We start from the raw sequence: 14467 nt of genomic DNA, 5'->3' as shown, positions 1-14467 counted from the left end.
CAAAGTTGTCTTGACCCTGTAGCATTTCTGTGTCGTATTTAACCAGTGTTTCCAATCTTTGCTGCTCGAATATACATTCTCATGATGGGGGTGGATCACTCACTCACTTGTGGGTGGATCCCCATCCTCTGAATTACTCTCTACATCAGCAGGGCTCAACTCCCCAGACTGTGTTTCCCAGGCCAACCTCCCACCTGTCTACAGCTTAGTTGCGCTGGTGGGAGATTGGAGGCCAAAAAAAGATGGCAGAACCAGGTCATGTCTACCCCTCTTTCTACCGCGGGCTCCGTAACCTAGAGTAGCTGCACGTTCTCTTTGCCTTCAGTTCACAGAGAACAGAGCTGGTGTGATGAGATCTTGGGTCTGGAGAATTCCAATTCCCCTCTCTTTCCAAAAGTAGGATGGTGCTTTGCCTTTCTTTTTTTGGAAGGGCTTGAGGGCACCCTCATGCGTACAGAGCATTAGCTTTTTGAATGTAAGTTAAATTTTAGTCAAATGCTGAGACTGGATGGTGAGGAGCAGAAGGGGAGGCCTCGCATGTCTGTGCTCAGATTTATCCATGACCTGGGCTCGTTCGTGCTTTCTAACACGAAGATGCTGGACCACGTAAGCTGCAGTCCTCAACTTACTTCATCAGGTGACTTCTGGTTGGGTTGAAATCAGTGTTGGGCACTGGATGGAGATTAGAGGAGACAAGCCAGAGTGAAAGTATTACTCGCCACTGCTTGGTCTCAGCTGTATCTCCTCAGGGCATCAAATGCCTTCGAGGGCAAATCTGCGGGGGTTTCAAGTTCTCCCAGAGAGCCAGGCCTTTTAGCCTGTGTGGCTTCCTACATTGATAGTCTCTGTCCCATTGACCACATCAGCTCTTCCATCATTAACGGAATTTTACTATATTACTATATTTGCTATACAATTTACTATATTACATTTCTATACAAATTATTAAATTCTATTAAATTTACTATATTAAATTTCTCCACATTATTCCCCAGGCTAGCACATACAGGTTCCTGGCTGATTCACATACTCTCTACTGAGAGCTTTAAATTTTGGTGGTGGCATTTATATCCTTGATCTTTCTAGTGTTCTTTATCCAATGTCATATTTCCCTCCATGAGAAAACTATATTTTTTTCCTCGCTCCATTTACTAAGTAGCCTGAACTGTCCTCTGCCCTGAATGCCACCCCTCTCAATACACCAAATACTGATCTCCTGAGCTCTCTGTCCTGTTTAACCAATTTGAGGTTCTATGCCAGTGTCTGTGATGTGACAATATATTCATTCCTGGAGTGTCTGATGAGTTCTGCAAGCTTTACAGGCGATCCTCTCCGTATTTGTAGTAAAAGTGGCCTTGCTATTATGGGCCCGATACACTTACATACAATTTTACAAAAAGCTCTTGGAAATCTTTTCAAGCTCTTGAAAAAATTGTTGGGATTAATATTAGAATAATGTGGAATTCATAGATCGCTTTAAGGAGAAATGCTATCCTTGAGATACTAAGTCCCCCTATCCACAAAATTATATACTTCTCCATTTGTTTAGGTCTTTAATGTCTCTTTGGAAACGAGGCTATGTTGACATTTTGCTGTTTGTAATATTTTTGGAAAGTTTGTATGTTTGTGTTATCACCATCATTATGTCATTTAACAGCTTTGTCCTCCTCTTTTTACAATTTCCTTCCATTTTTACTGGAGCAACAGTATCAGATGACTGTATACTCTCCCTTCCCTTTCCCCACAACCAAACTTCATCAGTGCCTTTCCAGCTCTTAGTGTATACTCTGGCACAGTCAACGGAGTTTATGCATAAACGCTTTATCTTTCATTCTTAATTGCAGCGGGTTAAACAGCACCCCCTGGAAATCTGTGTCTGTCCAGAACCTCAGAGCGCGACCTTACTTAGAAATAGGTCTTTGCAGATGTCATTAGTTAAATTAAGATCGGGTCCTACTGGGCTGGGCTGGGCTGGGCCCTACATCCAGTGGCTGGTGTCCCTATAAGAGAGGACCCACAGAGACACAGAGAGAGGCAAGTTCCAAGATTGGAACTTGGCAGCCAGAGGCCAAGGAGCAGGCAGGATGGCGCGGAGTCACAGGAGGCTGGGAAGAAGCCGGGAAAGAGTCTTCTCCAGAGCCCTCCTGGCGCTGGCATCTTGATCTCCCTCTGCTGGTCTCCAAAACTGAGAGGAACGCGTTTCTGTTGCCTTAAACCAAACCTGTTTGTAGAGGTTTGTTCCGAGGTCGTAGGACTCCTATTGCTTTTCTCTCCGGTCAGGACACACGTTCATTTCAGTCATACTCATCCGGGAAGTGTGTCTTCGATTCTTTGCTCCCTGGAATTGCTACAAAGACCACCTGGGAAGCCCCCTCTGGCTCTAGGCTGGAATTTCACTGAGGAATATTCCTAACGGTGGGATTTCCACCGCTAAAAGGCAAATAACCCACTCGATGCCAGCGCTGCAGAATCTGAGATTAGATTTTAAGAGTAAGCTCTTCTCCGTACTCCGTGTACAAATTCACGCACCACACAGACGATTCTCACCGTGGCCAACCGAAGCAGAGGAAGTGCGTCTAGCTCGGGGGTCCTGCTGTTAAGGAACATTTCTGTGCCAGAGTGATAACACTGTGCACGGCAACGTCTGATCTCCTGCGGGCTGTCGTGTTTGCATTTTCCAGGTCACACTGGGAAATCTGTTCTCTTGGATTTTATAACAAATCTTTCCTGTGAAGATGGGCGCCTCTCTCAGGAATCCCGTGCGCAGGAAAGGGCAGGACCCAGCGTGTGAATTCCTCTATAGGAGAACTTTCCAGGTACTAACGCGTCCTCCTCGTTAGTATAGTGGTGAGTATCCCCGCCTGTCACGCGGGAGACCGGGGTTCGATTCCCCGACGGGGAGACAGCAGGTGCCGCTTTTGGCCTCGCCCTTTTGAGAGCAGCAAACTTCCGGGGTGGGCTGGGCTCCCGGGGGGCTTCCTGCTTGGATTCCACCTCTCGTTTTAAGGCAATTTCCGTGTGGGGGCTGATCGTTGCACCGGGCCGCTTTCCCTGGATGCGAAGTGCGCCCCGGAAATGCTCCCGGATGTTGAGCTGAGAACTTTGAGCTGCAGACGTCGCAGGCGCCAGTGAGGTGTGTGTCCAGGCACGCGGGGCGGGGGCGCGTCGGGGGTAGGGGGTGGGGGGTGTTTGGGCGGAAAGGGACGGGCACCTGCCGGGACAGGTGAGGCGACGGAGGGGCCTCCCCGGAGCATCCAGGGCGTAGGGCCCGCGCTCGGGGACGAGGAGCAGGTGGAGTCGAAGGGGCAGGTGAAGGCGCCTGCGAACCGGTGGCGCACGGGCTCAAGCCCAGGTTTGCCCTTGGCGGGACTCGAACTCCCGGCTCCCTGCAGCAGCCGGAACCTGGGCCGCGGCAGGCAAGGATTGGGGTGCCTGGGGCCAGCCCCTTACCTGCCCCGGAATTATGTGTCCGTTGGTCTCAGCGCTGGGCGATAAACACCTGATCAAAATCGCTTTCAGACCGGATAGATTAGAAAAAAGAAAAAGGGAAAGTCTACACGAAGTAGCAATTCCCAGCTGCTCCGAACTGAAACGGCGGGAAGGGACGAGCTTCGATGGAGCTGGCGAGAAAACGAAACAACCCAAAATATTGTTAAGACAGAGGAGCGCAAAACACAAGCTCCTTGAATCACCTAGAGATGTGCCTGAATTTAGGCCGCATCCCTCCACAGCGGGTGCTGTCTTAGGGTACTTGCCCCTCATGCCCCTCCCTGCACCTGTACATTTAGGATAACACATTCTACCCCATGACTCTTGAGGAGATTAGTAAATGAGTAATTAATGGGAAACGGGTTAGCAATCTATAAGACAGTAATACTTGAGATTATCTTCCCTATGGGGCAAAATGTATTTGAATTTTTGCTATGGACAGACATCAGGTGCATTATGATCAACTATCTACAAGCCAGCCTCTACCATACAAAACTCTGGAAAAGCTTAATAAATAGAAATTCAGTTAAAGGTGCACACTCGGAACCAAACAATTTCCAAAAGTCCGGCAGACCATGTCCAACACTTCACTGAAAGGACACCCAGTAATTTTCTGTTGCCTATTTCCAAGACTTTGACGGTTTTTCCCGACACATGTGACTCTTCACACTCTAGGGGCTTTGGGACTACCCGCCTATTTTGTCAAATGCAGATTCTCCTCCAGTAGACATAGTGTACGTCCGGGGGTTCTGGATTTTCTAACAAGGTCTCTGGCGATGGAGACTTTGGTCTTACATGAACCACCCTTGGCAAAGCTCTCAATGTACATAGAAGTTTGCTGTACATTAGAATCACCTGGGAGCTTCTAAAATCCCTGATGGGGGGGGGGGGTGGGACCCAGTACCGATGAAATTAGAATGTCTGGAGGTGGGAACCAGCCCTCAGTAGGTGTTGGAAATTCCTGGGTGATCTCAACAGGCCTTGAAGTTAGGGAACCACTGCTCATTTCTCTGTTCATTGGTTATTCTGGTTATGTTACTAACATAGTCACATTTTTATTGTATTTCATATAAAATGTAAACTATTTGTATGGCATTAAAAAAAAAGCCCACTAGTGATGTAGCATAGATTCTGTTGTTACCACCCTTCATGTAACAACGACAGCAACCTGGTGTTTCTCCTCCAAATCACGTAGTCACTACAGTGCGCAGTGGGGACGGCGTGTTTTAATTCCATCCCACTTTGCCTTTAGAGACTGGAGGTGACACGTGGGGGGAGACAGAGAAGGAAGCAGAGAAGAGACCAGAGAGAAAAGGAGAGGAGGCAGCGGCGAGGTGGAGAAAAGGAAGGAGGGGTGAGCGAGCAGGAAACACCTACCAAAAGTGGGGATGAGGGAAACGGTCTTTTCCAGCTGGAGAAGCCTCCGAGGTGGGCTCACCGCCCTTCTTCCGGCTCCGAAAGACCTGGGAAATCCCAGTTACAAAGTGCAGGAAAAACTCGACAGGGGGCAGCAGACTCCCTGGCAGGTGCCCTGTCTTATCAGCTCGACTCCAGCTCCTCCCGATCTCCTCCTGGGCTTCCTCCTTGGTCACCGCAGCCAGGGGACACAGCTGTCCCCGAGTTCCTGCGGGAACCTGGTGTCCTGCTCTGCCTGGCCTGTAGGAATACGTGATCTCCCAGGGCCCCTCTGCTCTACCCTACTGCCCGCTTCCGGCAGTCAGTGGCGGACTCCAGCGAAAACACCCCCAAATGGAGCCTGCTCTTCGAACTCAACTTTTCTGGTTCATTTCCCGTGTATGTGCACATAAATCAGCTTTCAGCAAATGCACAGTGTGGAGGTTAAATGATCTGCTCAGTGATGACGGGCTGTGGCACCCGTCCAAGACTCTAGGAAATTGGTCCACACTCTGGGGAGAGCCCGAGTGTCCCGGAAGCTGTGGGTTCCTTCCGCTCATCTGGGAGATCTCAGCCTTTCTCCGACTGAATTAAGATTCAAGAGCAGGCCAGGAACTCAACCTGGAGAACAGCAGACTTTGGATCTTTTAATGAGGAGTTGTTTGACATCTTTACGTCAGGCACACCTAGATGGGGAGGCTCCCTGTCGCCCTGTCAGGTGTCCAGCCGAAGGAAGGGAAGCCGGCACCACTCTCCAGACACGCGTTCTCCTGCGGGGGTATCACGCGGTGGAAACGAGGGACACAGTGATGAAGCAAATGCACTCTTGCTTTGCACACACGGTATCCACCAGGTGAAAACCTTGACTTTTTAATCAAAACGCCATCTAAGGACTTACCAAAGCCTATGGCACCCTACACAGAACAAATGGAAAGAACCTCCTTTCCAGAGCTTCTACAGATGATTTAAACCCCAGGAGAAGGGGAGTAGCTTTCCCGTTCTAAAGATTTTGAAAGTAATCTCCATACCGACATGGGGCTCAAGCGCACAACCGGGAGACCGAGAGTTGCACTCCCTACCAACCGAGCCGGCCGGGCACCCTGGGAGGGGCAGCTTTTCAACGAAAGCACAAAGCGGATGGCGAACACGATTTCAGGATGTGTCTGGATTCCAGTTCTTCACCTCCGTGTTGCAGAGCGGGGCAGTAGCCGTGCACTGGCGTCTGCTGAACAAGCTGGGGGACGCCCAGGGATCAAAGCGACCACAATGGTACCCGGGCAGGATCTAATCAAACTGCACCCCGCCTTCTAGACAGTCACCCCCACGTTGTGCAAGGGAATTTTAAAAGGGCACATCTCATAGCAATTCACTCAAAAGCTTTTTGTTGTCTTTCTTCCTATCGCCCACAATCCTACATTCCCTTGCAAAATCTAGGAGTGGCTTAGTTCGCTCTTAGAAGGAATAATTAAATGAGGCTAGATTGGGCCTTCACATGGGCAAAGACAACGAGTTCATGTGGACCACGTGCAGGTTCCTCTTCCACATGTGGCTGGGGGAAAAAAAAAGTCCAACTACCGCCTGAACAGGGACTTGAACCCTGGACCCTCAGATTAAAAGTCTGATGCTCTACCGACTGAGCTACCCAGGCCCTGGAAGGGCATGGCTAACTTGTCTTATAAATAACTAAATTCCGTGCAGCATTCGAACTACCAAGAAGACAAGTGACCTAAGGTTCCAGGAACTACCAGGGCCCCCCAAAGTGTGGCTCCGCGACCCGGGTCATCTCATCCTTAAGCAGACCGCGTAACCGCCACCCTGGACACTCTTTAAAGAGCCGGTTAGCGCGCACAGCTACAGGGAGAGTGAAGGTTCTTCCTGGACCCAATTATTGCCGAAGGGGACTCGCGGTTTGGGGCAGAAGGACCCTCGGACACACTATTTCCTCCTCAGGTGCTTGCAGAGCGGACGCGCAGGCTCCCTCCCCTGCCGGTGGGGGAAACCGGGACGAGGCTTTTGTAGGAACTGGAACGACTGAAGGGCATCCTCAAGAGAACGCAGGGAAGGAAGATGGAGAGGAGGAGGGTTTGACCTGACACAACCCAGGGGGATTAAGCCTGGCTGTCCCCTGCGGGACTGTCCCCGTAGTTTCGGAAATGGAGGATCTGTGTTCTTTAGGGCCGGGGGGGGGGGGGTGCAGGGCCGCCTCCAGCTTTGTCCCTCACGTTGCATCGCGAGCCCCAACTCATCCCAAGACAGGAGTGAGCGGCGGGTGAGGAAACAGTGCTCGTGGTTCGTGATTTAGCGGCTCGCGAGCACCTGCGGAGAGGCCGGGGGGGGGGGGGGGGGACAAATTCCCACCCACCCAAAGGAGGCGGCAGCGCCAGCCCCGGACTACTCACCTACTTCGAGTCAATACTTCCGTTATCATTAATTTAAGGCATAATGTTTGGGCTTTTCAATTCATGAAGACAAATGCCACTTTGACCAAATATGAGGAAAATCATGCGTCAAGTTCATGCAGTACCCACGATGCCAACTCCTACGAAGCCGTGTGTTCGTGCTATTTTGGCACAGAAATGACACCGAATTTCAGGCATTAAAACTAACGCGACAAACCTATGCCTGGGGGAATAACATTTAATCATTGCGACTTGACCGAAAAAACAATCCAGCCGCCGCTTACTCTTAGGAGGACACTTCCAGGTGGGCCGGGGCAGGGGGCGCTAAGCCCTGCTCTCCGGGTCTCGCGGCACCTGTTACCTTCTGAACTTAACCGTGGGGGGAGGGGCGTGAGCCCCGCGGGAAGCCGGGGGGGGGGCGGGGAGGGCTCTGCGGCCCGCGCTTTCCTCACCCCCACCCGGCGGGGCGGAGGCGTCCCCCGGGTCCCCCCGTGTGTCCCCGGGTCCCGGCTCCGGCCCCGCGCGCCTCAGCCCCCGGCTTCCGGCAAACTCGCCTTTCGCCTCCGGCATCGCGCAGGCGCAGTGGGCTGGCGCTCGCCGCGCGGAGTCCCGTTCCCTCTGGTGCGTTTACAAGCCGGTTAGCGGCCCGCCCTTCGCGGGTGTCAGGATGGCCGAGTGGTCTAAGGCGCCAGACTCAAGCTTCGCTTCCCGCGATCGGGGCTTCTGGTCTCCGCATGGAGGCGTGGGTTCGAATCCCACTTCTGACACGCTCCCGTTTTAGTTTCAAAGTCTGCAACTTTACGTAACCGCCGTTTTAGGCAGCAAGAGCGGATCTTCCCCTTTCTCCCTATTGCTGCCCGCACTTCACCCTTTTTAAGTCGGTGGGCTTGCATGTCTTTCTCCTCTGCCGGTGCTTCCTTCGTTCCTCCTTTCTGTTTCTTTCTTTCTCCTTCTGTGTGGAATCTCAGTAATACATCAGTATTCAAATGTAGGTCTTACAACATGGATGAGGCGAGGGTTCTAAGTTCCTGCCTCCAGTATTTGAACTGCTCTGTGAGGGGCAGGGGCAGGGGCACCCTCCACCCCTCCACCCTTCTCCTGCGTGTCCCTCCTCCCCACTGCCCTCGCCTCAGCCTCTTTTTCTTCTCCGACCTTCCTCTTTCCTCCCCTGCACGCCTTCTCCCCATCACTTCTCCCTGATGGTCAGGGCGTGGGCTGTGGCGTGAAGCGTCTGGATGTGATGTATTCTGTGGCATCAGATCAGCGAGACATGAGAGGCAAAAGGCTTAGAACAGTGATTCTCAACCAGGGGTGACTGGCACCCGGTGCCACCCTCCGTGGACCCCCGGTAATGTCCGCAGATACATCTGATGCTGTATGTGTGTATATTTAAATACATACATATAGAGATATAGTAAGGTTCATTTAAAAGGCAGTACAGAGGGGCGCCTGGGTGGCTCAGTTGGTCAGGCGGCCGACTTCAGCTCAGGTCATGAACTCACACAGTTTGTGAGTTCGAGCCCCACGTCGGGCTCTGTGCTGACAGCTCCGAGCCTGGAGCCCGCTTCAGATCCTGTGTCTCCCTCTCTCTCTGCTCCTCCCCTGCTCACACTCTGTGTCCCTCTGTCTCTCGGTGGTAAATGAACATTTAAATTTTTTTTTAAATAAAAAACAGTATACAAATGATCAAAATATGATAGTCATTTTTAATTGATTTATTTGTAGGAAGAGAATATACAATTGTGGGATGAAAATACGTGCAAAAGAGCAAAATTTGATTTTTTTCCTGCAAAATTATCAAGTTATTTGTACCAAGTTAACCGAAGTTCTTTCTGAATCGCCAAAATATTCTGTTGCCTCTTTGTACTCCTGGTATATTTTTAAGTAATTTGAAGACAATCTACATATTTTTAAGTTCCCAATAGTCACTGTTATTATTGCTGTGGATTTACATGTTATCTGTTAAAAAAAAAACAACAACTATGCCTCATTTTTACTCAATTCTGACTTGTATTCATGTTTTGTCTCCCATGACAATTCCTCTTGACTTGATTTTCACAAATGTAGGGCCTAACTTCAGAATAGTAAAAACCAGGAAGATGTCTTTTGTGCCTAACTCCTTCAGGTTTTCTAGAATGGCCTCCAACTGACAGAAAGATTTGCTCTTCCACTTTAAAAAGGAAGAATGATAGAAATAATTAGGTTTGCTTTGTCATTTTTCAGACTTGGACTCAGAAGTATTGTGAGAATTCTCTTATTTACCGAACTTAGGATTTAAAAAAAAAAGACTAACACTGAAAAGAGAACAGTCTTCCTGGGTTAACTGTGTATGAGGGTGTATTTTTATTTCATAAAAATAAAGTAAAATACATAAATATAAATACATATCAATGATCTTTTATTTCTCAGCTTATAGAAAACGTAGTCATGTTCAAACATAAAGATAGGTATAAAAATTGTGTATAAAGTGATTATCAGTCAGTCGGGGACAATTATAGTACATACACTTCACGATTAAAACAGAGGTCCTCAGTGTTTATGATAAGTTGCTACTCACAGGGGAATATTTAACTCCATGTCAGAAATTAGTTGTTATACGATAAGGAAGGATCCCACTTACCTACCATCCGTTCTGCTCGTGCTGATTAACCCATACGTTAGCTGGAGTTGGAGTCTCACTACTATTCCAAAGAAAAATCGACTACACTCTTAAATGAGGATTCATACAAAAATGTTAAAGGTAAAGCCAAGGATGTTTCTGATGCTGATCTGACCTACCTAGTCTGTAATCCCCTCAAAACGATAAAGACACTGGGGTCAAGCCTCAAGACCCCTTTACACATTCAAAAATTAATTTTATTCCATTGTACCAAAAAAAGATATAAAAATGTTTATAAAAACAATGTATATAAAAGTGTGTGTGTGTTATATGAAATGTGTATAAAAATGTATATAAAAGCAATTTTCATATGGGGAGCCTGGCTGGCTCAGTCAGAAGAGCATGTAAGTCTTGATCTTGGGGTCATGAGTTCAAGCCCCATGCTGGGTGTAGAGATTACTTTAAAAAATAAAATCTTTAAAAAAAAAAACAAAAAACAATTTTCATGTGGATCAAAGCTTTCTCTTGTCAAAAAGTCACAATTTTAGCAGAAGCAAAAAATGTTGTTTGACTCTTATTTCCCACCTGGTAAAATCTGTATTACTTATTTAGTGATGTACACTCAATTACCCAGAATTGTTACTAAAGAGCTCTGTAGGATATTAATGCTTACTCAGATTCTCCATTGCCCGTATCATCCTTTTTTTCCCAGGTAAGACAGAAAGAATAAATGAAACTGTCAAACATAAGGGTGCCAAACTTTCAGAAATTCTTACACTTCCTTAGCTTGAAGTATTATTTTTGGCCTCACTAACAGTGAGAAAAACTCCCCCTGGGAGCCCTTTGACTTTCTGTCTATGAATCAATGACTGAATATCAGGAGCCTGAGAACGCTTTCTCCAGTCCTGGTCTCTGCCTTACTACATCCGCACGTCGTGAGACACACACGTAGAACCCAGTCTCACGTTCAACAGGTACCAGCGATATTTCTACAACATCCTCGGTGAGTTTAAAATCCCACTCTGAAATCAAGAAATGGTCAGACTGGAAAAAAGAGAAGATCCAATCATTTGCTGTTTATGAAATAGGCATTTTACAGGAAAGACACCGAGAAGCTTGGAGAGCATGTCAATGACCTGTGAGGAAATGTATCCATTGATTTGTTTCACCAAGTCCCATCTACAGCAAATGTTCTCATTTTATTGTTTTTTGAACCCCCGATCTTGTAAGTTTACTGATAATGTATTTATTTATGTAGTAAGATAGGATCTACCTTGAATATTTCCTTCCCTCACACACATTCACACCGCTGCACCATCCGACCCAAGCCAGTTTCTAAGCCTGCTTCTTGACAGTTGGACCTTCATTTAATTACCTCGTTATAATTTTATATGAAATGTACTATTATATAGCCAAACACAAATATGATATACCGGAAGGGAAGTCAGGACCGTCAGCAGTGACCGTATTTCTTTCACTTATTACTATGTATTTGAAATGTAACCTACAGACCAGCACATCTGGATGGTATATGGTAGATGCCTTTCAAATGGATGCGAATAAGGATGTTTGCCTCAGGAACTAAAATGGCACCTTCTTAGAAGCATTTTTTAAAAAGGTAAAATATGGTAGATACACCCTATGAGATATTGCTTAGCATTTAAATGATGTATAAAGAAAGTAATGATGGTTATGGAAAAAAGTCAGGGGTGCCTGGGTAGCTCAGTTGGTTAAGTGTCTGACTTCAGCTCAGGTCGTGATCTCACAGTTTGTGAGTTCAAGACCCGCATCAGGCTCTATGCTGACAGCCTGGAGCCTGCTTCAGATTTTGTGTCTCCCTCTCTCTCTGCCCCTACCCCGCTCACATTCTGTCTCCCTCCCAAAAATAAATAAACATTTTTTTTAATCCCAATTTATAAAAAAAGAAAAAGTCCGAAGTGGAATGATATGTATACCAAGTATGATTTTGTCATATGGAAAAGATATGCACAAAATATTACATATTCGGTAAGAAAACATGTAATGTTCTAATGTAATAGCAATGTAAACAGTTAATACATTAAAATGGTTTCCTATGAAGAAAAATGATATAGGGAATAGAATATGCAGATAAAAAGAAATCAATCAATTGATTAAGAGGGTCCTTAAACAGCCCCATGCATAGATCAAATAATCTAAAAATCTAAGAAAAGTACTATGAAATGGTGAAAGTAATTGGTGATCTCTGTCGTGTGTTTTGTTTTTTTTTTTAATGAAAATTTTACTTCCACCCATGAAGGATTAACCACAAGGAGAGTTGTCCTCTGGCTATACAAAACTTAGAAAACCAGGGAAAAAAATCTATTACATAACCATTAGAGAAAAGATGTCAGGAAGCAGGAAGTGTAGGACTGAGATCCTTGAGGGAAGGCAAAGAGAAAAGGTGAGTCTGTGACTGTGCTGGTCAGGAGACTTTTAAAGAAGAAAAAGACAGTGGTATTTAGCATACTAAGTATCAAGACTTAGTAGAAAACTCATTTAATTAAGGGCATGCATTTTGGTGCAGGGATTAACAGATAAAACATGCAATGGCATGGAGAATTCAGAAATCATCCATGTGTAGATTTAATATTAGAAAAGTGGCATTGCAGCTATAGTAAGAACATGGTAATTTACTGAGAAATCTATGCAGGAATGAATAGGGGTCAGAGGCTGTGAAACTACCACCTCATTTCATTGCCTGGCCTGCTGGACATGCGATGTATATCATGGTATGAGGAGTGTGTAATCGGCACTATTCTGTAGGAGGTTAATTATTACCCTAGCTGACGGCAGTGAAACGTGCATCGTGGCCAAATTGTGCAAGTTGAAGAGCAGAAAACCCACCATGTCACAAGAGGTCGTTCAAGAAAATGCTTTATTGGAAGATAAATGACCCCATGCTCAACAAGCAAAGGTAGAGGTCAACCAGTTCTCCCTTTTCAGTGCACGGAAGCATGCCAGATGCAGGCTTTGCTGGGAATTCAGTGGGTCTGTGGTCCTGTTTCCCTAATGGCAAACACAAGACCCCCCCCCCCCGGGGGCCTTCAGTAAGGGGAGGGCTGGCCACGCGATGCCTTGCAACCTGGACTTAAGATGTGAGGTGTTTACGATACAATTGTACACCCCCTGCTATGGAATATTACATAGCTTATATAAAGAACACAACAACACTGCATATGTGAAATGATATTACACACGACAGACGGGCGCAGAGATCCATATGATTATATACAAATATATAAATCTTATATAATACAGATATATTGTATAATATATGTTTATATAACATACACATGCATGTATAACTTCTGGAAGGATACTCGAAACTAAGCGCCAGTGGAGAGAATGAAGGAAGTAGTGTTCGAGGATGGAGAGCAGGTGTATTTTTCGGCTCTATCTCCATTTCCACAGTTAACGGAGGGGGGGCGGGAAATTGCTACTGATCTCACCCACCATTCATTTAAAAGCAAACTGAATTTTGGTTAAGTTTCCGGAGCTGGAACTTGGGTGCTTCCAAGGAGCGCTTTGGGGGCGCCGTGGGGGAAGGGGGAGTGCAGACCCGGGCTGCGCGTCAGCAGCTGCAAACCCCCCGCGACTTCAATGTTCTGGAAGGAGCAGCGTGGAACCCCCGCCCGCGACCCTCCAGCCAAGACCGGGAAAACAGCACGTTGGAAGACGTTTCTCATGACAGAGGAATAGCAGCATTTATGCAAATGTTGAACCTTCGCTACAAGCGTTCATTCTCTTTCGCTCTGTTTGGTCACTGAGCCCCTGTAGACACGAGTGGGATTGCTCATGAAGAAACTGCAGGGACCCAACACCACAAAGCTGAAACCAAGTGGCAAAACACTTCCGACTCTGGCGGGACTCGAACCCGCAACCTTTGAATTCCTCCACCGCCCGCGCTAGAAGTCCAATGCGCTATCCATTGCGCCACAGAGCCTGCAGGGAGGCGCGCTGGGCCCGAGCCCTAAGGTCGTCTACTGTGCATTTGGTCAGCAATACAGTATTTTTCTGGACATTTACTCCGTTCCAGTCACCGCGAAAAGTGCAAGAAACACAAAAACAAGACAGTGCGAGGGACACACAGTACCCGACGCGGGTGTTTCTGATCCTTCTAGCGACCATTCTCATCTGTCTCTACGAGATGAGGAACAGTTTGATCAAAGCTCAAAACCCCAGGCCATTTGCAACTCTGTGGACGGAACTGGACGGTATTATGCTAAGCGAAGTTAGTCAGAGAAGGACATATATCATGACTTCACTCATCTGAGGACTTGAAGACACAGAGCAGGTGAACACAAGGGAAGGGAAGCAAAAATAATTTAAAAACAGGGAGGGGGACAAAACATAAGAGACTCCTAAATATGGAGAACAGATGGTTACTGGAGGGATTGTGGGTGGGGGGGGGGTGGGCTAAATGGGTAAAGGGCATCAAGGAGGGCACTTGCTGGGATGAGCACTGGGTGTTACACATAGAGGATGAACCACTGAACTCTACCCCTGAAATCATTGTTGCACTATATGCTAACCGACTTGGATGTAAAGGAAAAAGTAAATAAAT

General features: G+C 47.1%; 4 non-coding genes across 4 annotated transcripts; 2 read left to right on the top strand and 2 right to left on the bottom strand.

Annotated features, from left to right (window-relative positions):
- Nucleotides 1–2830: 2830 nt before the first annotated feature.
- On the top strand, nucleotides 2831–2902 carry TRNAD-GUC (transfer RNA aspartic acid (anticodon GUC)). Its single transcript has one exon. It is a non-coding gene; the product is annotated as a tRNA-Asp (tRNA).
- A 3557-nt stretch (nucleotides 2903–6459) lies between these two features.
- Nucleotides 6460–6532, bottom strand: TRNAK-UUU (transfer RNA lysine (anticodon UUU)). Its single transcript has one exon. It is a non-coding gene; the product is annotated as a tRNA-Lys (tRNA).
- Nucleotides 6533–7944: 1412 nt separating this feature from the next.
- On the top strand, nucleotides 7945–8050 carry TRNAL-CAA (transfer RNA leucine (anticodon CAA)). The gene is made up of 2 exons: nucleotides 7945–7982; nucleotides 8005–8050. It is a non-coding gene; the product is annotated as a tRNA-Leu (tRNA).
- A 5706-nt stretch (nucleotides 8051–13756) lies between these two features.
- On the bottom strand, nucleotides 13757–13846 carry TRNAR-UCU (transfer RNA arginine (anticodon UCU)). The gene is given in 2 exon segments: nucleotides 13757–13792; nucleotides 13810–13846. It is a non-coding gene; the product is annotated as a tRNA-Arg (tRNA).
- Nucleotides 13847–14467: the final 621 nt, after the last annotated feature.

The sequence above is a fragment of the Acinonyx jubatus genome, chromosome B2, assembly GCF_027475565.1.
Source record: "Acinonyx jubatus isolate Ajub_Pintada_27869175 chromosome B2, VMU_Ajub_asm_v1.0, whole genome shotgun sequence".
Lineage (NCBI taxonomy): Eukaryota > Metazoa > Chordata > Mammalia > Carnivora > Felidae > Acinonyx > Acinonyx jubatus.
This window is presented reverse-complemented; position numbering and strand designations above follow the sequence as displayed.